The 19858-nt window shown below is 38.1% G+C and overlaps 1 pseudogene across 1 annotated transcript; it reads left to right on the top strand.

The window, feature by feature from the left end:
* The first annotated feature begins 2128 nt into the window (after nucleotides 1-2128).
* Nucleotides 2129-2628, top strand: LOC308526255 (large ribosomal subunit protein uL11-like; annotated as a pseudogene). The gene has a single exon. The product of its transcript is annotated as a large ribosomal subunit protein uL11-like (transcript).
* Nucleotides 2629-19858: the final 17230 nt, after the last annotated feature.

Genomic DNA, 19858 nt, shown 5'->3' with positions numbered 1-19858 from the left:
CTGAATTCAGAGAGGCTGAGCAAAGCCACGTGTTGATCCTGCCCAAGGTCCTCAAACATTTGTAAGATGCCTTTCAATGAAAGAGGAGTGTCTCGGTAGCCTGCTAAACCCTGCCTGTAATCCGCAGCCTTACCAGGAGACAAAGAAGCTCTGTGGTCCCCTAATACAGTTGCAATAAAGGTCAGATGATGGTCCTCAAAGTAAACATAAAATAATAGTGCATAGGGCTTATGCAGAAAAGCTTTGTGCTTAAATACTGGAAAGGCAGTCACCCTGAAACAGTGGGACAAATTAGCATGCAGCCAGCCCAAGGCTCTTAGATGCACGCAAGCACTGGAGCGCGCGCACACATACACACACACACACACACACACACACACAGTGCTCAGTGACAAATGCTTGGCGCTTGCTGGGAGGTCAACACTAAAGAGTCTTTGGTAGGAAGACAGCATGTCAGATTTCAGAAACTTTCCCTACAAATGGGCTTTCCCTGCTCAAAGGGGGTGCTTTCTGATCTAGATAATAAAGTTCATTTACATGAAATGATGCCGCTTTCAATGATATGATTAATTTCGGAAATACCTGGCATCTGAATGAAGCCCAGACTTCAAGAAATGAATGATAATGAGGAAAGATAATTAGGCAAATGTCAAGAGTTTTGCTTGGTGACTGAGGGGCTGGCCTGCCTAGGTTATCCTATACTCATTCCAAATGGAAATGAAAGGGCTTTGTGGGAAGCTGGGGATGATCAACCGATGGCTACATATAAACTCACGTTAGCTCAAGTTTCTTGGGGTTTTACTCCATCATGACCAGTGGGCAGCTGACGCTTACCTTCAATGGCTTCTCAGTGCATCCCAGACAAAGCTGGCCTTGTGTTTCATGAGGCCTGAAAAATGTACATTTATCTTGCCTTACATGTCATTTGTTCTGTAGTGACCGCTCTGTTCTGAGCCTTTTCAAAAGTCTCCCTGACTTTCCCTCCCTTCCTAAAGGAGAAAAACAAAAGAGGGGGGAAAGCCAAACACCTTCAGACAAAGGCTAACATGGGGGGTAATGCAAAATACCTCCCCACATTGTTTTTGAATACTTTCTTCACTGTTTATTGTTTTATTATATTATTATTATTATTATTATTATTATTATTATTATTATTATTATCATTTTCGACAGCAGTTTACTATTGGTGAATTGGAGGATATCAATGATTGGAGATTAGTGAGTCCACCAGATGGAGTTGATAGAAAGCAGGGCACCCCTAGTGGACTGAGGGAGTATTTCTCCAAAATAACCCTTTTAGAATGAGTCTGTAACAGTGGCAAGAGAGAAGGAAGTTCTTTCTTATTTGTTCTCTCTGACAGTACATCTGAATGCCACCCAAAATATCTTCATTATAGACTACACATTTGTAATTCTTAGCAACCCTAACCTCTTCACTTTACTCTTTCTTCATCCACATGACTGGTGTCTAAAGGAGAGTTGTACCTCCCATTACGACACCATCTCCAGGCAATGAAACTTCTTTGAGAGGTGATTCTCTGGTTGGGTGACTCAGTTGGTTGGAGTGTCATCCCATACACCTAAAAGGTTGCAGGGTTGATTCCTGGTCAGGGCACATGCCTAGGTTGTGGGTCCAATCAGGTCCGGGTGGGTATGAGAGGCAACTGATTGATGTTCCTCTCTTTCTCTTCTTCCTCTTTCTCTCTAAAAATCAATAAAAAGCTTATCCTCTGATGAGGATTATGGAAGAAAAAGAAGAAGATGAAGGAGGAGAAGAAGAAGAAGAAGAAGGAGAAGAAGAAGAGGATGAAGAAGAAAGGATCTAGAAAAAGATTTTCGCTAGCCATTTAGGCTTGGGCATACCAATTTAGGTTTTCATCTGATATTAATGATTGCTACAGTTTGAATTGTGTCCACCTAAAAGATATGCTGAATTCCTAACCCCTAGTACCTCAGAATCCAACTTTATTTGGAAATAGAGTCATTGCATGTGTAATTCATGAAGATAAGGTTATACTGGAACAGAGTGGGCTCTTCAATAGGTCCAGTGTTCTTATAAGAAGATAATGTGGGCAATCTTCTTTGGTTGTCCCAAATCCAGGTTCATCCGACACCAGCTGCCTCCACCATGCCGCTGAAATTCAACCCCAACAAAATCAAAGTCGTATACCTGAGGTGCATCGGTGGGGAAATGGGTTCCATGTCTGCCCTGGCCCCCAAGATCGGTCCCCTGGGCCTGTCTCCAAAAAAGGTTGGTGATGACATCGCCAAAGCAACCGGTGATTGGAAGGGTCTGAGGGTTACAGTGAAACTGACCATTCCGAACAGTCAAGCCCAGATTGAAGTAGTGCCTTCTGCCTCTGCCCTGCTCATCAGAGCCCTCAAAGAACCGCCAAGAGGCAGAAAGAAGCAAAAACAAACATCAAGCACAGTGGAAATATCACTTTTGATGAGATTGTCAGCATTGCCCGACAGATGAGGCACCGATCTTTAGCTAGAGAACTCTCTGGAACCATTAAAGAGATCCTGGGGACTGCCCAGTGTGTGGGGTGCAATGTTGATGGCCACCACCCTCAGGACATCATAGATGATATCAACAGTGGTGCAGTGGAATGTCCGGCTAGTTAGGAACTACCAAGGAAAATGTTTCAATTAAAGACTATCTGTCAACCAAAAAAAATAAAAGAAGAAGAAGAAGATGATGTGAAGACACACAGGATAAACCACCATAGGACTCCACAGGGAGAGATCGGAGTCATGCCATTGAAAGCCAAGGAACACCTAGGATTGCTGGCCACAGACACAGCTGGGAAGAGACAAGGCAGGGCTCTCCCCTACAGAAGCCTAGGGGGCAGGCCCTACTACCCCTTCAGTTTTAGACTTCTGGCCTCTAGAGACAATAGAGTTCTGTTTTAAGCCACTCAGTTTGTGGTACTTTGCTTATCAGTCCTAGGAAATATCAGTGGTCATGTAATTTAATATAACAGGTCTATAAAGAACTGGAAATATTTCCCTTTTCCTGGACCTAAACTTTTAACGCCCTACCTCAATTCCGTCACAGTGGGCAGGTATGGGTTTACTAAGAGACAGTGTCACCTGTCACAAATGGTGAAGGGTGTACAGCTCCCTATTTTCCAGAAACAGAGAATCTGTCTCTAAAAGGCTTGACTAAATATAAATATACTAAAAGACTATGTAAAACTGTTCCCCAAGTGTCCATGGCAGTCACCCAAAATGAAATGCTCAGAGTGTTTAGTGAAATGCTATATGCTAAATATGTTAAATACACTGTAACATACTCATTAGCCTATAACACAAAACACCATTTAAACCAAGACATGAAGGGAGAAACAAACCTAAGTGTCAGCCAGCTTTATACCTTTGGAGAAAATACATTAAAATATATCCGTAGCAAATATATGTGAGGTCTTTAATGAAATCTGTTTCTAATAGGGGAATAAAGCTGGAAAGAATTGAAATTAACCCATTGTGTGGAAATTTCTATTTAAAATGAAACAATTTCATCATTTCACTATAATTTTAAAAAAGCTATTCAGCCAAAATAGTAAAGTATGTTTAGTACTATATTAGTAAATAATACACATAACTTGGTATGAGTTAATTTCCTTCAAGTTTTAAAAAACTTGCTTTAGAAATTACATTGCTTAGCAGCAGTTTGCACAAATGACAAAGTATTAACAATAAAAAACAAAAAAGGTTACTACTCTACTGTATATAATTCATTTATATGACATAGCATAAACATATTTACCAAAGTACGCCATTTCTTTGGTTTTGAGTGTTTGCTACTGTTCAAATCATCTATCCTGACAGCTAAACAATTTTAATATATAAAGATGCTTTTTGCTTTGGGGAGTAGAAAAATGCACAATTGGGAGAGAGTCCCTCAATCCAAATATGATATGGTTGTGTTGTCCTATTTGCTTTTAATCATCCCTAATTCCTGAGATGCTTAACATTTTATGTTTAAATATTATCTTGGTACAAAGCTTTTCCCCTGCTTATGCATAATTTCATCTAGAAATTAGTATCTCCCACTTATAATGCATCAAAAACTAGAAACATTTTCCTTCCTTAATGGTGTAGGAATTAGTATAATTTTAGAGCACTCAATGATATAATTATTTACATGTACTAGAAATATTAATTAGAACTATCTGATCAAGGTATGGGGAAAGTTGGAGAAAAGGAAAAGATTCCTTGAAGTTATAAATAGTTAGCTAGCTATGTTAAATGTTCCTTCAAAAGAAATAGACTATGTGGACATTCCAGATTTTAGGGAAATGTATTCCTGGAATCCTTTGAAAATTACACAGGTTTCTGTATTTTCAAAATAGTGCAAAATACTTAAAGACTGTTTATTTTATGCTAAAGTTAATATGTATGTATATGTCTTTGGTATTGTGAAAGTGATAGGAAGAAATAAATGAAGTTTATTTTCTGCTAAAGTTAATATGTGTACGTATGACTTTGGTATTGTTGGCAGTGATAGGAAAAAATAAATGAAGTGTTAATCTAATAAATGTGTTGCCAGTTGTGCTAAAATGGAATGCAATGCATATATGTCAATTGCTTGTATATATAATTGTAATATTTTTATCGTTATTATGAAGTGTGCTTCATTTTATACATGCATCTGCTCCTTGTGCTGATTCCTGTGCTCAGCTCAAATGCAAGTTATAATTTTTCTTCTTTTGTTTATAAAGGTACAGTTTATATTTCTTCTGTGATTTATTATATTCCTGGAAAGTCTTGGGATTAACAATATAGTATATTTTTTTATTGAATTATTCACACACAAATGGCAGAGCCCAAAGGGGATTCAGGTTTACAGGATTTTTCTAATAAATGTGTTCCCCTTTGTATGAAAACTGCTAATTAGTGCATTCGAACAGCTCAACACCAAATTGATGAAAGGCATCATATTAAGGGCTAATATAAAACTGTTTATGTGGAAGGATATATAAAAAAAGGTGTTAAACCCAACACAAACTGAGTGGCAGGGGGTACCCACCAGTGCTAATTTTATGTTTGTTTGGTCTCATTTAAAGTTAAGATGTCTGTGTTATGATCATGATGTGGAACATGCTGTACATACAGATGGATGGAAATGTGTCAATTTGGGAGCGGAAATTGTTTGGCAAAGAAGTCAATGGGTAGTTTTTTAAGGAAATAGCTATTCCTAAACACTAGTTTTTATTTTTAACAGAAGCCCATATGGGGGATTAAAAATATATATGCTTTTATATACGATGGTTATAGCAGACAAGCTAAAAGTTCCAATTCCTGCTAAGCATGTTCACTGAGCCTCTTATAGTATTTTATTATGCTTGTATAAAAGGGCAATAAGCCATTAATAGAATTTTGCATTTCTCAAGAGAGTTTCACTGCTGAAATTCAACATACACGTGTTTAAATTAATCCAAGAGTTTTGATATCAGATTCTTTTCTCAGTATTATGAATGAATCACACTGGAGGAAACCTGAAGAGGTTCCATCCATTCCTCCCAGCTTCCACACAGTCCAGCTAAAAAACTTTCTATTCTTAATTCCTTCCAAGGAGATTTACTGTTTTCCCCAATCATCTCCACCAAAGTTTAGTGATTGTTTTCAGGGGTGACTACTCTATCATTATTGTACAGATGGTCCCTCCACTTACAATAGCTCTATTTATGATTTTTCAACTTTAAGGACATGTGAAAGTGATATGCATTTAGTAGAAACCATACTTCACATCTTGAATTCTGGTCTTTTCCTGGCTGGCCATATGCAGTCAGACACTCTTTTGTGATTCTGGGCAGTGAAACTCAGCTCCCAGTCAGCCACCCAATCACTAGGGTAAACAACCATGCTCTACTCTATAGTATGAAATTCATTTCAATTCACATTTTCAATTCATGATGGAGTTGTTGGGTAGTAACCCCATCATAAGTAGAGGAGTATCTGTACTTCCTTGGCCAGACCATATTACCTCAAGTGAAGCACAGAGAGACCAATAGAAAACTTGCAGGAAAACATTTTTACTAAATATCATTCTTTATTGCATCAAAGCGTATGGATTTCAAATACACTTTCTTACTAGCTTTAGTTCTTACCATAATGGCTTCTACTACTCCATATAAGTGCTCAGTGTTAGAAAGGTTTTTGTCAATTTTATTTTGTTTAAATTTCAGTTTCTTTTCTTTTTTTTAAAAAACCCTCTAATATTCCTTTGAACATGAACACTTAGGAATTTTATGAGACTGGACATGGAAAATGATACATCTATCATAGACATTCAACTATAATTTGGAATGTCATATGGCAACCACAAGCTAAATCATAAAAAAAACACAAAACAAATAATTGATAAACTTGAAGCAAATTTGATTAAGAAAAGAAGTATAGTTATAAATTACCAATATCAGGAATTAAAAAGAAGACATTGTTACAGGTTCTTTACATATCCAAAGCAATATAGAAGACATAGAACTTCTTTGTGATAAGAGTGAAGAATTAGATTAAATTAATTACTAAAAATGTACAACATACCCAACCTGACACAAGATAAAACAGAAAATATAAATAGTCCTAGGATCCCATCCAGAATAATCATTATTTGTCATGTCTCTTTAAGGCTTTTCTTGACTATGGCAATTTCTCAGACATTCCTTGTTTTTCATGACCTTGAAAATTTGAGGAGTGTTGGTTAGGTATTTTGTAGAATACTTCTGTACTGGAATTTGGTTGATGTTTTCCTCGTGATTACACTGGGATTATGGCTTTTGGGAAGAAAGACCACAGATGTAAAGTGCCATTTTAATCACATATCAAGGGCACATATCATCAACACAATTTAACAATGTTGATTTGACCTTGATCACTGTCTGAGGCAATATTTGTCAGACTTATCCATGAACTATAAACTTATAACCCTCCTCCTCTTCTGTGTTGTACTCCTTGGATGAAAGTAACCATGGGTAGCCCACACATAAAGAGTGGGAATTTATGATGCCTTTATTGAGACTAGGTACCAACATAAATTATTTTTAACTCTTCTGCATGAGACATTTGTCTTTTCCCCTCATTTATTTCTCCAATAATTTATTGACATCAGTATGGACTACTGGGTATTTATTTTATACTTTAGGTATTAATCCAATACTGTATTATTTTATTTTATTGCCCATTTGTTCCAGCTTTGGCTGTTGGGAACTCTTTCAGTTGGATCCTGTGTCTCTTTGACAAACTCTCATAAATGTAGATTATTTTAGCACTTCTTTACTTCCTGGCACTGTAAGTGCTTCCACATTTATTGTATCCATTTCTCACCCCATTCCTAGAATTGGGCATTTCTCCTGGTTCCTTTCATTTTATTTGCATGTACTATAAATAAAAAATAAAATAACATTTCAACAGAATAAATTTTCCAATACCCAGAAGGAAATGTACCAAAAAGAGGATCAATATTTTTATACAAAAAACTTCAGAACATTATTGAGAGATATTAAAGAGATAAATAAGTAAAGGAACAGAGTATGTTCATACTTTAAAGATCCAATATTGTAAATATGTTAATTTCCTCCAAAATGATGCAGAGAGTCAATTCAATGCCAATCAAAATCTCTGAAAAACTGTTGTAGAAATTGATAAGCTGATACTAAAATTTATAGCGAAAACAAAGGGCCAAAAATAATAAAGATAATCTTGAAACAGAAATTAATATAAAGCTAGAATAAGTAAGATAATGTGATATTAGCTAAGGGATAAACAAATAATATAATGAACAGCCCCAGAAGAAAACCACACATATTCATACATATGGTCCAGGCCTCTCCCAACATTTTAATATGAAAAATTTAAAACATAAAGCAGAGTTGAAAGTTTACAATGAATATTTATACTCACCACCTAGATTCTACCATTATCATTTAATAATGCTTGCTTATTATATGTTTATTCATCCTTTTAGTTCTTTACTTCTGATATAAAATTTATATACAATGAAATGAAGAATTAAGTCTACAGTTGGTGAATTTGTCAAATACATACACCTCTGTAACACCTTCCTCTTGCAAGTTTTAGAATAGTTACATTATACCAGAAAGTTTCATCATGCCCATTCCTAGCCAATACTTTTCCCATTCCTCAGAGACAACAATACAGATTTTTTTTCATATACTAATAATTAGAATCATGCACTATGTTCTACTCGTGTGTCTAGCTTCTTTGACTCAGCATGACATGTTTAAGATTTATTCGTATTGTTGCATGTATTGAGAGTTTATGCATTTTTATTGATGAGTAGCATTTCCTTGTATGAGTAAATCACAATTTGTTTATTCATTCTTCTATTAATGAACACATGGGCAGCTTCAAGTTTGGGGCTGTTATGAATCAAACTGCTATGAACATTATTTTATAAGTCCTTTGTGACAATATGATTTAATTTCTCTTTCATAAATATCTAGGATTGGAATTGAAGTGTCACAGGGTAGGCATACATGTATAGTTTTATAACCAACTGCCAGAACTTTCTCTGAAGTAGCTGTACCATGTTACAGACTTCTCAAGTATCCAGTCCAGGATATCGAGGAGGCAAAAAGAAAAGGCAGGGAACACACTACCATGTCTGTCCTTGCGTCCCAATCTCCTAGCCAGTTTGCTGCCTTTGCTCCACCTTTCAGAGATGTTCTATGTTTGTTTTATATATAACACAAAATTCAAGACTTTTAGCTGTACTTAGGGGGAGGAATAGGGGAAAATGTGTTCACTTCATTTCTTTTGTCATCAGAAATGTATTGCTATTTTCTTCCTTTTTTTTTTTTACCTTGAACATGTTGATAATGACTAGCGGCAGGGTTGTCAGGTGAATCTGTGATGCTCTTGACTTATTGTAGGCAAAGGTGCGATAGAGTTTGCCGTGGGTTTGAAGACAGAAGTCACAGCAGTCAGAGTTTGTGAGTAAGAGGAATTGTCTGATCTCTGCCTCATGGGAAGGAGTTTGAAAGAAAAGGGCTCAGATCACTATGAGGAATGCCAGATGAAAGGAAGGGGCACATTTGTAGGTTGTAGCATGGGTAGCTTAGAACAATGATAGAGGAACAAATTGGATGGACATCTGTAAGTAGTTCCCGAGGCATTCAAGGCATAGCTGTCATGTTTTCTGAAACCAGGAGAAGGGTGGAAGCAAGAAGACTGGGCAGCTACAAAGTAATTGCCCCTAGTTGTTGAGAGGTGATGTAGAAAAGCCAGATGAGAACTCCCTCTGTCCCCATCGCCTCTGGTATGCCCTTGTCTTCAGTAGTCAGTCACATCTTCAGCTTGAGAGGGACGTGAGGTCCACAGGGAAAGCACGGGGGCTAGGAACCTGTGGGGTATAATCGGGGCAGGCGCAATGCTTAGGGAGAAATCTGACCTTGATCATTGGTCAGCCTTGAGCAAAGCAGTGAAAAGTTGGGAGAAAATATGCAAGACCTGGGAACAACAGGGATCCTATTTCAGTAATTAATAATGAGGGCATTTTTACAATGGGATGGCAAAAGGGACGGTAATATTTTTAAAGTTTGCAAGGTGACTAGAAAGGAGAAAACTAAAAGGATATAAGACAAATAGCAGAATTAAAGCATTCAGTAACCACAGTGCAGAAGAACATTAACATTAGCATAGAAAAATATCTTAAAAATAATTTTAAACTACTTCCCATCTACCTACTCACAGATTACTTGTCATTTTATCTCTAATGTAGCACCTTACTGGTGTTCCTATTTTGATTCTTTTTTTAAAAAATATTTTATTACAGAGGGGAAGGGAGAGGGATATAGAGTTAGAAACATCGATGAGAGAGAAATATCGATCAGCTGCCTCCTGCACACCCCATAGTGGGGATGTGCCCTTGACCAGAATCGAACCTGGGACCCTTCAATTCGCAGACCGACGCTCTATCCACTGAGCCAAACTGGTTAGGCTGCTATTTTGTTTTGTTTTGTGTGTTGTTTTTTTTCTCCCTCACTATTTATTTATTTTTTTAATATATTTTTTATTGATTAAGATATTACGTATAGGCCGCTATTTTGATTCTTTATAGTAGTGTGTGCTGGTTTTAGCGCAATACATATTCAACATGAAGTCATTTGTCAATTAGATAAACTACATACATACATATAAAAATACACATACACTGATGTGAAAATCTTTTCACATTTCTTATTTTACATACATGATAAAAAATCTCTTCTCTATAAATTTCATTAAAAATGTATTGGGAGCTTTGTTTGCCTTGACCAGGGTGTGAGTCTTTTTAGGGTTACTTTTATACCTATCTCATATTGAAAACGGAATACCTTTATAACATACTGCCTAGAAATTTATTGGTTTGCTATTTGAGATATTTAATCATGACTCACTAAGGCATGTTAACAACATGGTTGAACATGATACCAGGCAGCTGTCCCTTAAGTGTGGTGTGTTGCTTTGCTTCTCACATTGACCCAAGAGCCCCCTGGCGATTAGGTGGTATGCTGAGTAGGGAGGGTTGGATGTCATGTAATGATGCAGGATAAACATGGCGATGTGCCCAGGAGAATCAGTCTTATGTGAGCATCTAAGAGAAAAATTTGGGGGAGTAAAAGTGGTTTTGTTTATACAGAAAAACGAGCAGAATTCCATTTTCCATGTCCGACAGTTGAAATTCTTCAGAAAAGCGCAGAAAATAGCTCAAAATTAGTAGGTTGGCATTATCCACCCATTACTATTTGTGCAACAGACCCGTCGAAGACAAGTAAGCGTGACTTTAGGGAAGGACATAGAACTAATGGCATAGGTCCAGTGGGTGAGTGCTCTTTCTCCTGATATAACCAGTTACAAAGGGGATTTCTTGGTGGATCCCAGGAGGTTTGCATGGCTAGAATTTTGGAACATATAAATTTGTCCTCTGAGATCTAGTGTATTTTTTAAAATATATTTTTATTGATTTCAGAGAGGAAGGGAGAGGGAGAGAGAGAGAGAAACATCAATGATGAGAGACAATCATTGATCGGCTGCCTCCTGCACACCCCCTCCTGGGGATCGAGGCCACAGCCCAGGCATGTGCCCTTGGCCAGAATCAAACCTGGGACCCTTCAGTCTGCAGGCTGACCCTCTAGCCACTGAGTGAAACTAGCTAGGGCATAGTGCATTTAATTTTTATTATTATACACATACAAATGTTTTCCACAGAGGTCCCTATATCCACATACAGGGAGGTGATAGACAGGTATAAAGCTTCTGACCAGACAGCATGAAAGAGCCTCCCAGAGTTCTCATACATCTAGTGTTTTGCAAGGAACAGCTGAAAGAAACAGCCAGATGTGACTCATGTTCCCAGGAGGAGTGCAGAAGTATGTGAAACAAACAAACAAAAAACACTAATAACTGATTTGCCAAAATCATATAAGACATGATTTTTTTTAAAGCAAAAACAAATATAGAGATCAGAGAGGTTGTTATTTTGACAAAAGCAATTTCATTGATGTCAGATCTAAGAATAGAACATGGTTCTCCTGATTCTTGCATAAATTTTACTTCTTCTACTTTAATATCACATTTACTTCCAGTGGCAGAGCAGAATTTGGGACTATCCCAAAGAGTAAAATACTGTAGAAGTCAGTTCTATCTTAAACATTTGTGTGGGATTTTAATTCTATATCATATATGATTCATGTGTGTTTTAAAATTATATTTGATTAAATAAGTCATAGTTCTAATAATTTAAATTATATTTCTAACCTTTAAGACAATTTCAGTTTGAGTTGCCTGACACTGAAATTAATCTACCTTTTCATATTTAGTATTTATGATTTTTCTTCTAATATTTGCTTGTTCATATGATTTGATTATATTTTTATATGCATATTTCTTATTCATTTTGGAGCCCTTGGGTTTGTATTGAGGACAAATATCATTCACAAGCACAATTTTTCAAGAAAGATAACTATTTCTTTAAAAAATACTGTATTGAGGTATGATTGACATGTAAAAGACTGTACATGGTTAATGTATACAAATTTGTGAGTTTTGGTGATAAGTATACATTGTGAAACTATCACCATCATCAAGGTCATAAATATATGGGTCACCTCCCAAAGATTCATCCTGCTACCTTTATTATCAATCTCATCATCATCATTTTAATCATCATCGTCATCATCATCATCATCATCACCATCATCATCATCACCATCATCATTATTTTTGTGATAAAAGCACTTAACAGAGATTTACCCTCTTGAAAATTGTAGTTATACAATAGAGTATTGCTAGCTTTAGGCGCTATGGTTTGTAGTAGGTCTCCAGAACTTGCCTTGTCTAACTGAAACTTTGTACCCTTTGACCATAACCTATCTTTTACCTCCTCCCTCTAGTCCCTGGCAACCACCATTCTACTCTCTGCTTCTATGAGTTTGACTAATTTAGATTCCACATATATGTGAAACCATACAGTATTTAAGTTTCTGTGTCTGGCTTATTTCACGTAGCATAATGTACTCCAGGTCCACCCAGGTTGTTTCAAATTACAGGATCCCCTTATTTTTTTAAGGCTAATAATAATAATATTCCATAGTGTGTACATACCACAGTTTCTTTATCTATTCATTCATCTATGGAAATTTAGCTTTTTCCCCGTATTTTGGCTATTGTGCATAGTGCTTCCATGAAATCTATATCAACGAGTTGTTTGATAAATAAACAGTCTGGAGCTTAGAGATTTTTTCATTGGCTATGTAATATTTATTCCCTAAAAACCTTTTGTGCTACACAGTAAAGAAGTCACAAAGTAAAGGTGGCAACTAAAAGGAAGGTAGACATTGTATGAACAGAGATGCTGAGGTTAGAGAGAAAAAATATATAAATAAATTATGTACATACGTAAAGCTGTGAGGAAGGTTATTGGTTTGGAGGTCACAATGAACATCCCTCTACACCCCTGAGTTATGACCTATTGAGAAATAGACCTAAAGAGCTAGATATGCAAATGGAATGGCAATTATGAAAAACCTAGTTGAAATTGCATGGGAATCCTATAAATTATTATTGTCAGAACACTGGATTACTTAAGTGGAAATGGTATGAGGTTTCAGTCAATTTGATTCAGTTAATTTAAACAACAGTATTCATAATTCTTAAGAAAATTCTGTTTGTGGTTTGTTTGCATCCAAGGTTAGATAAGAGAAAACAAATACTTTCCATACATTCCCAGAGAAGACACAGTGCAGTTAGTGCTTGCAATAATACATATTTAACATTCTTGGACTGCTTTGTTTTTCTGTTTTGTTTCTGTTTCTGTTTTATTTTGCACCATCTCTTATTTGGTGTGGACTTGTTGTATAGCATGTTGGAGCTGTTTCTACAGAGGGAAAAGCTAATAAAACTCTGGTTTATAAAGAGTTTGGAACAAAATGTGTTTACAAATTGCTTACTTTGAGATGGACAGGTGAAAGGCACTATATAAGTGTCAAGTATTATTATCTGTCTAAATCTAGCTGAGTGAACAAATCTTTTTAATGCCCATTTTAATGACTCAGTTGTTCCATATGGTGAACTTCAAATGCATAAAACAATCCAGAGTTAGTACATTCCCCGGAGAGAACCAGATTGTCCAGGTGTACCATATTTTAAACTCAGGGTAGAATGAAGAGGCAGAGCTTTTCAAAATTCAGGCTCAAACAGCAAGCCAGACCAAATAATTTCTCTCTTTATTGTTTCAGACAACAGAGGGTCCTTTCATTAATGGAACAAAACCATGTATTATCTAGTAGAAAGCAGATACTAATTATGTTATGGTATTTGGGTCTCTATGGGTTTTGGTAAGAGGAAGTCTCCTGGAGCTAAGCTACTGAGATTGAGTTATTTGTGTAAATTTGAATAAGTTTAGTAAAGACTTAGTTTAGGCTTGTTTCTGGGCAAAGCTGATTCTATGAAGATGGTGGTCCTCAGAGAGGACTTCGGTGGTATTTTTTAGATCTTGATGCATTTTTTTTTTCATAAAGATTCAAAGTTCTTCATGGCCTTTAGCTTGGCAGAGAGAATAACTAGACAGAAGCAACAAGGTCTGTCAACCGTAGAAAATCGTGATGCATTCATGAAATATATTTGAGAATAAAAGTGATTTCAACGGAGCCAAGTTCTTCTTTTGCGTTATATTGATTGTTGAAGTGGACCCCTTTCCCTTTTTTGATTGATGCAACACTACTCTTGCAAAGTAACATAGGTGTTGTGTATAGCAGGATGGAGAAGCTGGTTAGTCTGTGACAATGAGTCTGAGTGAGAGAGCTAATCCAAGATGCTTGCTTCCGGTGTGCTGGTGGGAGGGTCTGGTTAGCTTGGTGAATTTTATGTCTTGACCGCTTCAATGGTTAAAGCATAGTTGTAATGAGATCGGAGTGGACCATGCTGATTCCAGATCATGTGCACAGCCCATATTCTCCACCCCAGTCAGCAAATGAGTGCTTTAAGTAGAGAGAAGACTAAGGAAGATAGCTCAGGCTTTGAAATATTTTTCAACGGCTCTAATTCCTTGTCTTTATTCTGCAGCAGAAAATATTGTTTTTGAGTTCCCTTACAATAACTACTTATTTGTGTATAGTTCATAAAAGTTAAGGTATCTTAAAATAAATCTAATGCTTTAGCCACCATCTTATGTTGTAAATCTTCCCGAGAATATCTTAAAATAATATCTGACCCCACATTCAGAAAACTATTGGTGTCAACCAAAGGATAACTCCCAGAATATTTTTAATTATGATTGTGGTGATGATGATGACAATAATTGCTAAAACTTATTGAGCACTTGTGATGGGAAAGGCATTAGCTTAATTAACTTGACCTTAACTCATTTGATTTATACAGCACCCCAATGAAGCTCATACTATATTAGCCCATTTCATAAGAGGATACCCCAAGCATAGAAAGTTTAAATCCATTCATATTTGGGTTCAGAATTCAAATTGGGGAGAATGACTCCAGAATCCATTCCATGGGCCCCTAAACAACTCCTAATAATGGAGTTTCCAAAGAGAGATAGATTCTTAGAATCGAAGGGCTTACTGACAGAGGAGGTTTTTTTCTAACAAAACCTCGAAATAAAGTAAGGGTCATGGGACAGGGGAAATTGACAAAGGTGATGACACAAGTCCTATTAACTTATTTGTTCCAGAAGGGGCGAGGAGAACTCCTTAGTCCTCAGAGCTCCACCTGAACAATGTGGCTTTCTGTCCAAATTATTGCTGAATGAAGGGGAGGGACAGAATGGCTAGGTGATCAAAGACCTTTCAGAGAAGGAGGTGAAATGGCAGCCACAGGCTCTTCCCTGTCCCCCGAAGTTCACTGCACCGCACTTAATAATTGCTCCCCATTATTGCCTGACTGTCCTTTCCAAAGAAATCCACCCAATTGGGATGGATTTGGCGTGGGAATATCTGTCCCAGCCTATTAGGCAGCACCTTCCTGGAGATTTCCCTGTCCACATTTATCAAGGAGATTGGGTGATAATTCAGGCTGGGTCCTGGTGCTCCTCCTGGTTTCAGAATTACGATAATGAGTGCTGATCTTAGGTCTGAGAGTCAGCGTTTTGTTTCCGCATCCCCCTTGTCCCTGTTTAGCAGAAGAGGCAGGAGCACCTTGCTTCAGGGGTAAATCCAGATCATCAAGGACCAGGGCTCTTGGTGCATTTCCCAGGGTGGGAGATTTTAGGCGCAGGTTTTCCCCTTCCCCTTCCCCTTCCCCTTTCCCTTCCCCTTCCCCTTCCCCTTCCCCTTCCCCTTCCCCTTCCCCTTCCCCTTCCCCTTCCCCTTCCTCTTCTCCTCCTCCTCCTCCTCCTCCTCCTCCTCCTCCTCCTCCTCCTCCTCCTCCTCCTCCTCCTCCTCCTTCTTCTTCTTCTTCTTCTTCTTCTTCTTCTTCTTCTTCTTCTTCTTCTGTTGCTCTCTGAAAGTGGCTGTATTTCTAGTAACACTGGCAGTTTCTGACATTCTCAAGCAGACCTTGTAAAAATAAACCACTAGAGCCTAAGGAGGGGGAATCTGTGACATTCCCTGGGACACTCTAGAATAGCAGTGCTCCCTTCCTTCTGGGGAATGGAATACTCACAGTGCCTGAGAGTCTGCTGGTTGCAGAGAGGTTTGTGGGTCTCCTCACGTTTCGAACTCTCCACCAATGCATGACCCAGCCTCTAGAAGAGCAGTGATCTTGTTGTAGGAATCACTATCCCCATTATTATTGACAGCATTAGTATTACTATCTTAATCTGGGCACTATTTGAAGCGCTTTATCTGCAGTAATCAGTTAATATTCACAACAGCCCTATAAGTAGGCATCCTTATTGACTCTCCCACTCCTACTTGGCAGGCATGGACATCAAGGGGTAAAGAGACTAGGCACTTACCCAAGGCTCTGTAGCAAGTGAGCTGGGACTCCAGCACAGACCCAGGGGACTCAGTGTTAGTGTTTGTGCTCTGTTCACTCTCCTCTTCCAGCCTTTAGGTCTGAATGGTCACAGGACCTCTTAGTTGTCAGTAGAATGTCACCAGCACAGAAGACAGAGAAAGCCGGAAAAGATGGAGATAGAGCAGAAAAGAGCAACGAGGTGGGTTGATGGCCAGGGCCATGTGGGAAAGACTTCTGGGCTGCACAGGATAATTCAGCCACACTGGCCCTGTGGTTATGCTTGAAGGAGAGAAATAATAAAACATAACCTTTTCTGAGGCAGCAGCACAGGCGCCCAGCTCTGAGGGGCAGTAATCAAAGGCTAGGATTTTTCTATCCATCTCAATCTTCACAACCTCTCAGTCCAATTTTATTGATGGACAAACTGAGCTGAAGTCATTATTTACCAAAGGTTGCAAAGTGGGGAAGTGTCAGGGCAATCAGCCCAGGTCAGGGTAGTTCCACATGAAGGAAGAGGCTGAAGTTTGACCAGCACATGCTTCCATAAATCATTTTGGGAAACGTTTCTGTATAAATGGAGACAACTCTGTGTTTGTGTGTTTCTTTCTCTGTCTCTGTGTCTTTTGTCTCCATCTCTCTTACACACACACACACACACAGACACACTCACACACACACACACACTCACACACACTCACACACACACACTCACACACACACTCACACACACACACACTCACACACATACACACACTCACACACACTCACACACACACACTCACACACACTCACTCACACACACACACACATACACACACACACACTCACACACACATACACACACACTCACACACACTCACACACACATACACACACACTCACACACACACTCACACACATACACACACATACACACACACTCACACACATACACACACACATACACACACATACACACACACACACACTCACTCACACACACACACACACACTCACACACACACACACACACACACACACACACACCCTTAGTGCAGTTCAAAAGGAAAAACCTAAACCATGAGACGTTTGAAGGAGGAAAACAGTGCATTATTGTGGCGTTGCTTTTTAACTTCTGCAATTCATATCTAGAAAAGTGAAGGGCCTCAGTGAGAGATGCTAGGATGTTTTATCTAAAAGGACTTCGGTGACTTGCCTGTAACTTTAATAGTGGAATTCTACTTTTTGAGTCCTTAAATATGTTAGAATTATCAGTGGTAGGTACCTAATCCTACATAATGTAGAAGTCATATTTAATTAAATTAATGTAACTGAAATAGTTCAGTTGGCTTAACTTGTTCATTTTCTCTAACTAAATATCAGCTTACAGTAAAAATTTTATTAATCACAGTAATGAGAATTTTTATATTAAATATATATATTACATTTAGTTTAAACGTTAATAGTCTACATTATTTTAATAAATTGCACTAGGGGAGTATATATGGAATAAGTCTCTCATGCAGATTTTATTGGTTGCTGCATAGTTAATAGACACTAATGTGATCAGAGCCAGGATGTGATCATAAGATCAGTAGTTAAAATGATTGAAATATAAATTAGGAGCTGGAATAATTGTTTGTTAGAAGCTCAGATAATAACTGTTTGGTAATACTCGGAGGGTCGAAGAAATAAAACATTCAAATGTGCAGCAGTAGCAGAAGAGAGAAACACTTTAAGGCAGACAAAGGCTTTTCTACTAATTGTGCCTCTCTCTGCCCCACCCTCCTCCATGGAGGCCTCCCCACTCTCTGTATCTTTTCCCTCTTGGTTCCTCAGCAAGCCTTCTACTCAGCAACCAGAACTGCTGCTTTCTTTCTCTGTCCTTTGCTTCTACTCACCGTCCACAGTCATTACTGATCATGACAAACCTTGCCACCATCTTGCCCTTAGCACACCTGATTCTCTGAGAGCTGGTAGAAAACCCATCATCTTCTGTGGCCTGCATACTCTTTCTGTAAAGGGCTAGATGGTGAGTATTTTAAGTTTTTCGGACCATATGATGCTTGCTGCAATGACTCAGCTCTGCCCTTCTAGGCACAATAAGCAGCCGTTAGATGAGCAAATAGGCATCAAACTTTATAGAAACAGACATCGAGCTGAATTTGGCCTCCTGGCCACAATTTACCACCTCTTGTTCTTTGTTGTCAAATGTTTTCCTGATCCAAAGATACATTTAGCTTTTTCTCTCAAAAGGAGAGCCTCGGTTGAAATATCTTTCTCCACAATGGGGCTGTAACAAATTCCTTGTCTCTGTTTGCGTGCTGTGCAGTCCTGACAAGGTAAAACTGGAGATTGCTAATCAAATAGAAGCAGTCTACTCGCCATGACCCAGTTGGCCTGGAGGTTAATTAAAAAAGAGTGTGATCGTATTTAAAAGACTTAATCAACTTTTCTGTCTCATGTAGCTATGAGGACTTCCTCCAGACAGGAGCTGATGGTGGCCAGATCTAATCCTGCAAAGATACTTTTTGGGTAATTTGATAGTAAATTACCCTTTCTTATCTGAACCGTTTTCCTCCAAATTCTTGGACGTGTTGTTAGAAAACTTTTTTTGTTTGTTTTAGAGCCCTTGCCTCCTCGCTATCCCCTTCACTCCAATTAATTCACCTGTCTCCTTTACCTTTTGGGATATTTTTCTTTAGTTATTTATCTTGATGGTTTGACTTGGAAAGTTCAAGCTTTTCCATGAGGGTTTTTGGTATTTTTTGAGCAATGTGCCCTCTCAATCTCTTTAATAAATTTCTTAAGGAAGTTGGAGATTTCTGACAACGATTTTTAAATAAAGAGCCTCTGATTTCCCTTTCTCCCACTCCTCCAGAAACGGTATAATTCTAACATTGTTTCCTCTTAATCTCTTCTACAGGTCAACTATTTCAACTTTTGACTTCAATTTTTCATTTTCAAAGCTGTGTGTTAAATTCATTAATTTTTATTAAATTCCCTTAATTTACTCACTAAGGGTAAAGCACTGTGAAAGACAATGTTGATGGAGACAAAGACATTTAAAATAGCTTCTGCCCTTGAGGTGCTAATCATTAACCTAAAATATAAGGTTGCACGTGACAAGCACTATGTAAGTGGCACAAAGGAAGTTAGAAAACGTGTAAAGGACATAATGGCCATTGTTCGCTGGGGCTAGAGGGTAATAGTGGACATTGGTTGATTTTACTGTGCAATATCCACAACTAGCTTTTGGGTTACTATGCCTCTTCACTCTCAGTCTATGTGCCAACTGTAGTACTGACTTTATTCCCAGGGGGATCTCACGTCCCAAGCCAGGCTAATGAGTGGACTCACTCATCTGGCTGGAGCTGGGTATCCAGTAGACATAAAAACCCCAATCTGAACCCCAGATGTTCTTTTTGTGCCAACCCAGAAGCAGATTCTCCCTTCTGTT

This window comes from Myotis nattereri (assembly GCF_964212035.1).
Source record: "Myotis nattereri genome assembly, chromosome: 10".
NCBI lineage: Eukaryota > Metazoa > Chordata > Mammalia > Chiroptera > Vespertilionidae > Myotis > Myotis nattereri.
The sequence above is the reverse complement of the archived record's forward strand: the minus strand, read 5'-3'. Positions and strand labels throughout refer to the sequence as shown.